The sequence below is a fragment of the Arachis ipaensis genome, chromosome B01, assembly GCF_000816755.2.
Source record: "Arachis ipaensis cultivar K30076 chromosome B01, Araip1.1, whole genome shotgun sequence".
NCBI classification, from domain to species: domain Eukaryota; kingdom Viridiplantae; phylum Streptophyta; class Magnoliopsida; order Fabales; family Fabaceae; genus Arachis; species Arachis ipaensis.
Genome location: NC_029785.2, coordinates 2,704,751 through 2,711,704, shown reverse-complemented (window position 1 = coordinate 2,711,704; position 6,954 = coordinate 2,704,751). Strand labels below are relative to the sequence as shown.

General features: G+C 33.4%; 1 pseudogene; it reads right to left on the bottom strand.

The window, feature by feature from the left end:
* Positions 1,646–5,050, bottom strand: LOC107640329 (annotated as a pseudogene).

Below are 6,954 nucleotides of genomic sequence, written 5' to 3'. Positions count from 1 at the left end.
TTACTAATAAATTTTAGTTATAAACTTTTAAATTATAAAAAATTTAATATAATTATAAGACCAACAAAATAATTAACCTTTGTATGAGGACATTCAAACAGAATTTATCTCACTTTTCATTTTTTTTTTCAAAAGCCAAAAGTTTATAGTAGTGCAGCAAGATAGGACCCTCATATTATCATTAAGTCAAAAGACGTCGACCACTTTACCCTTTTGTTCTTTTCAAGAAATGGTGGGATCTGGAGAAAGATTGGATGCAACTATGCTCTCTATCATCTATCATGTGAAACTTCAGAAAAATATTAAATTAGAAATTAGAAAATGACTTCCTCACATTTTTCTTTATGCAAAGAAATTGTAAGAGATGGTTGAAAATTTGGCCAAACAGCCCAAAATAAAAATATTAAACAGAACTATGGAAAAAGACAAATTTTAAAAATTTGCTTAAAATTAGGAAAATAAAAATTAATGGACTTAATAAAGTGCTCATTTTCTAAAACTATAACATAGAGGCTACAAAACGGAAAAAAAAAAACTATAATGGAATAAATTAATTGTGAAGCCAAAGAATTCATAGAAAATGCAAAATCTAGTTTAAGAGTATTTGTGGGGGAAAAAAAAAAAAGAGTAAAGGAAAATTACCAGAAAAGAGGAACTGAAGTAGCACAAGTAGTATTAGAAAGTAATTAACACTCTTTTCCATCTTCAAAATTTTCTTGCTATGCTTCTTCTTCTTTGGCACTTCCTTCAATAATGTAGTACCTAAATTACAGAAGTTCTTTCTCTGAAGGAAGATATCTATCATAAACTATATATGGAGGGTGAATGATGTTTTGGTTAAAAGAATAGAAAAGGGAATGTGTATTGTGGACTAATAATCATGGGGAAACTCTAAGGCATAGTTATCAAAACCGAACCAGTAATCAACTTGGTCATATGATTATGTCAGTGGGTCATTGATTCACTCGGTTAATCCGGTTATAATTAGAAAAATATATAAAAATATAAAATTAAAATTGGGTTTTCCATCAAGCTTAAAGACACTTTTATCATAATTAACTTTTACAAAATTTGCTTTCAAACACTTTCAGACCTCACCAGCAAACAAACAATAATTTATTCAAGAACACTGTAGCAAAGAAAAACTCTATTGTAAACATCTAAACCAATTAAAATATGGTTATTGCGATTCAACCATTATAAAGTATAAACTTTGAAAATATGGTTATTCCAATTCAACCATATACTCCAAATGTTAACAAGAAAGAGAATTTGGCTACGATCCTTGATCCCAGCCTAAAACCAATTTGCAATGAAAGATTAGTTAATGAGGTGTTGTCGTCCAAAACTCAAAATGCTAGACACTATCTATCATACAATGCAAAATAGTTTCAATCCAGCCAAGTGATTATTTACAGCAACAAATTCAAGGTTCTCATGATAACAAGTAACAAATTCAACTTGGTGATGTTTTCCAGCAACAAATTCAACTTACAGCAACAAATTCAGTTCATTGAAAATTTTCAACAAACAAATTCAACTATGATAATTTTCTAACAACAAAAACTTTATCCTCAATTTTCCAAATATGATTTACAGCAAAAGAAAAAATTAGCTAAATTATTATTTCAACAACAAATTCAACTTTCAATAGCAAATTCAAGGTGTAGTGATGATTTACAGCAACGAAATTAAAAAAGAAATAACAGAACTGAAGGAAGCTGAAGCTCACCTGGCCTCCACTCCAAAGATGATAGGCTTTGCATCAGAAGAATTAATGCACCAAACATTCCAAAAAAAAAAAAAGCTTATCCCTACAAACAAAATTTTCTAGTCTTAACACCACCTATCTAAATCAACTCCCTATGTGTTTTGAATTAGAAATATTTAACACCCTTATCTCATAAAAATGCCTATTTGCCCTCTATCCAATCAAAATGGTAATTCCCAATCCAAATCTCCTCCTTAGATATTGCTACATCCCCAATGTATAATGTCCATCTAGCCTCCACTCCCAATTTGAAAAAGTCCACCCCTAAAATTACACTTGTTATATTTATACACACTGAATAAATAAGAACATATAAAGGAGGCAGATTCAAAAATTTGAAAATTTGAAAAGTCTCCATGATCTGCTTCTAATTAGAGAGAAGACAAAGCACCTAAAACATTATAAGATAATAAATTAATAAATTTTTATATTCCAAAATTGATACCAAAATTCAATAATTTAAGCATATAAACTATTTAAGTTAACCATTATGATTAGTAAACACAAAGTTCATATGAAAATTCAATAATTGATACAACCATAAAATTCAGAATGCATTTAAACCTTGCTTGTTCCACCACAAAAATGATAAATCATAGCATAAATGCCTAATCCACATTCAAATTCATAATGTTCCACCACAAAGTCAGATTATCAATTTTATTTAGCAACAGCTAAGTAAGAACACAGTATAACATTCAACCATCAACAATACACAACACAAAATCAACAATCAACAACACAAAATCAGATTATCAATCATCACAAGACAACAACAATCATAAATAATATTAATGAGTCAGAAAGGCAATAAGTTTAACTGTTTTAACATAAAAAAAGAAATAAAATCATAAAAATTAATTCAATAAGTAGTGAGTGAGAGAAGAGTGCTTACTGCTGCAGTGAGACGATGAGGGAGGAAGGAGGGACGACAAGGTGAACAGCGACCAGAGACTGCAGACCGGAGAGGTGAGGCGGCGAGGAGACTGACGGCAACGAGAGAAGTGGGAGCGATGCGAGCTCGGTGAGGGACATCGGCGAGATGAGCGACTGAGCGAGGTGAGGAGGGTTGGTGAGCGACGGCGGCGGTGTGCTTCGTGAGTTGAATGGCGAGGTGAGCGACTGAGCAACGGTGGCAATGAGGGACAGCGAGTGGAGCTTGGCTGGGTTCATTCACTTCGTTGGAGACTTGGATTTGGTTGAGGGGAGGGTTGACTGCGGGACGATATCTAGAATGGATAAGAATTAGAAAGAAAACCGTTATTTTTAAAAGATATATATATGCAGATAGGGAAGGGCACACCATGACCCGATCCCGCCCTGCTCAACACCCCGCCCCGTTTGATATCCGTTCCACTTTGGATCGGATTTAAACCGTCCCGACTGGGATAGAGGCAGGTCGGGCGTCTGCAGCTATTCTTCTCACCCCTAATATAATATCTAGAATGTTTACACTTTTGATAAAAAAAAAAGTTACAAAATTAAATAAGTGCATAAATTTAAGGTGAATTCTACCCAACCCCCTCTAAAATAACATGTAAGTTACCCTTCATGATGTGTTACATTTTAATTGGTCATTACTTAACTATAGTTGGATTATTTTGTAATTTATTATTTGAGATGGGTAATTGTATAATTTCTTAAAATATTAAAATTCTACCCCATTAATTGAAGCACGTTCTCACGCAATCTCTTTTTACAGTGCATCATTCCTTAACTAGTCGTTGAATTTCCATGGCTTGTAACTTCTTCATTCTTCCCAGTATAGTCAGCACCGACTTCCAGTATAGTCAGCACCGACTTCATTGCTATCTCATGTCCTCTCACTCAATCTCTTTTTTTTTTTTTACCATGGATCATTTAGTGATTCATGGCACAAAAAAAAAAAGGGGGGGATTGAGTGAGAGGACAAGAGATAGCAATGAAGTCCGCGTTGGCTATACTGGGAAGAACAAGGAAGTTACGAGCCATGGAAATTCAATGACCCGTTAATAAATGATGCACTGTAGAAAGAGATTGTGTGAGAACGTGCTTCAATTAATGGGGTAGAATTTTAATATTTTAAAAAATTATACAATTACCCATCTTAAATAATAAATTACAAAATAACCCAACTATAGTTAAGTAATGACCAATTAAAATGTGACACATCATGAAGGGTAACTTACATGTTATTTTAGAGGGGGTTGGGTAGAATTCACCTAATAATAATAATAATAATATGAAAAAATGAATGAGTAAAAATGTTACCATGATTTGACTTTTGATTTCCTGGAGAGTCAAGAATGGATTGCTGTTAGCATCTTTCAAAGATATAAGAACATCAAGCCAATCCTCTTGATGTGCCCTTGTCCCATTCCTCCACTGATGAATCCTTTCTTCAATGATGGGATCATGGTACTTCCTTATGGTATTAGTAACTTCCTTCAATACTTTTTTATGACCTTCAAAATCAAGCCACCACAACCATGGAAGATAATCGGAAACAGAAAATGCATAAATGTGCCTTATAGCAATGAAGAGTGATTCAACATACTCCACTTCCTCAGCACCTGCTCCTCCATCTTCTCTACCATTACCAAAGTACCTCTTATTGAAGAGTAGCCTCCTCATCAAGTTTCCACCATATTGTTTCGTTACAATCCTCAAATCCACTAGGCCACCACCATTCTTGGTTTGGTTTGGTTATACACATGGCGGACGAGGTTGTCGGCTTCTTCCACCCTTTTGTCATGCAGCCATTGATGCCTTTTTGGTGAAATCAATTCTTCCACCATGACTCTCTTCATTTTCTTCCATTGTTCTCCAAAGGGTGTTATTGTTGTGGTTAAGTATCCCGATGAGACATATTTACTCGACCAATTCAACGGCCGTGATGCGAAAATCGCATCTTGTTTCATGAAAAATTCACGTGCAATGGAAGGACTAGTCACTAGGATGACATGAATGTTGCCTAGTCGAATGCATGCGATTTCAGTTTCGAGATCATTCATGATGTTTTGTATCCATCTGAACGTGGGTTTGTTTGCAAGCATTTCAGGGATGTTACCAACTATAGGCCATGGTTTGGGACCTGGTGGGAGCCTAGGCTTCTTTGATTTCTTGGTTGAATCGTTGTGTTTGAGGAGATTGATGAAGAGAGGTATAATGAAAAAGAGTAAGAGCAAGAAGGTAGGAGCAGAATATTCCATGGCTGAGATAATTAAAGACAGTCTAAGTAAGTAGTTGAATTTGAATGATGTGTATTCTCTAATGCACTTTGGTCTTTTTGGTTGATGAGTTGGTTGCGTGCATGTAACTATTATATAGAGCTGTTTTATGTGGGTTTGGAGAGATAAGATACTATGAGTGCTGACTTGTCATATTCTTTGAATATTTTCATTCATAATATCAATTATGAAATGTAGAAAGAATTAACTTTTAAATTAGTTAACATTACTTAACATTAGTCAAAATTTTTATTGTAATTATAATTAGGGATAAGTATTGTTTTAGAAACCATCCCTAACGTAATTTTTTATTTAGAATCATCCTTAACATTTTTTTTTATTAAAATCGTAATATTTTTTTAATAAGTTTTTTTATTTTATTACTAAATTACCCTTATTAATAAAAAATTATAAAATAAAAAAAAACTAAAGGACAATCAGAAGTTATTGTTTTGGTCTATCAATTACTTATCAATATTTAAAAATATAGAATAAAATATATTATTAAATTATTAAACTAAAATAATTAAATTAATAACTAAATAATAATCAAATACAATAAATTTTAACAACTTCTAACATTTATTTTCAATTAATCGTCCTAGGCGACATTAGCATTTAACAACATTATCATTCTCTACCTATCAACACAAATTCAATTGAAACACCTCAATAAACTCATTATGGAACGATTTTATAGTCTATAACAATTAAAAAGTGATTTGTGAGTTTTATTTGGAACCCTTCCTTCTAGTATGTGTGTATTGAGGCAAGGGTTTAGAGTTTTCATTATGAAACTCATAAATCACTTTTTAATTGCTACAGAGTATAAAATAAGTCATCAATTCTAAAATCTATTAATATATAATATATATTAAAACATATATATACCAATTATCCATTAACATTTTTTAATTTTCAGTTAAGAGGGAGCTTTCTGCTTCTGCTTGAGCTTCAGCTTCTGCTTCTGTGACTGCTGCGTCGCCGGGAAGGGGAGTCCGACGCGAGGAGGGCGGCGCGCGAAGGAGAGAAAGGGATCTGAGGCTGAGTTGGGTTTCTACCACCGCCGTCGTTCCGTCGCCCACGAGTTGCCAGTAGTTCTGCTTCGGCTTCTGCATCCGCTTCTTCTTCTTGCTTCGGCTTCTGCTCCTTACTTTGACCTCTGCTTTCTACTTCTATTTGAGCTTCTGCTTCTGCTTCCTGTGCTTCTGTGATTGCTTCTATTTTTACTTTTAATTTTGATTTTGATTTGTTGTTTTCCGTTTTTATTGTTGTTATGTGTTAATTTGGTTGTTGAATTTGTTGAATTTGTGTTGATTTCATTGATGTTGTTATTCTTGGTGGTGGAGGAGGTAAAGGTGCTAGTGGTGGTAGAGGGTATTTTTGTCCGAAAAAAATTAAAAGGACAATTTTAATACAAAAAAAAATGTTAAGAATGATTCTAAATAAAAAATTATGTTGAGGATGGTTTCGATTCTGACCCTCAAAGTTAGAGACCAAAATAATACTTATTTCTTATAATTATCTTTTTGTTCTCTTTAAGTTGTCAAAAGCATCTTGTGTTATCTTTCTAGTCTGATCCATAATAAAACTCCCATCCTCCTTTCATATATGATCCATTTCGTTTTTTAGTACGTTAAGTCATGTAATGCCAAAAACTAGACTCACCTAAACAGTAACAAAAACACAACGGTCCAACCATGGCCCATCATCAGCACTAATCTCACTTCACTTCATTATCTTAATTACCATGTCTTGTATATTTTAAAAACTATCATGTGAGGCATAGAGACATAGTAAGCTAGGCACCGTCTCTTTCAAGAGACACTTGTTAAGTTCTTATTCTGCCACCACAATTCTACAATTCTACACATGTAGAAGGTGACCCCTCTTCTACACTAGAGAATTGGTCATATTTTAAGTCTAAATTTGTATTTTTTTTTTGCCAACAGTCTCTCAATTCGATAGATTAAT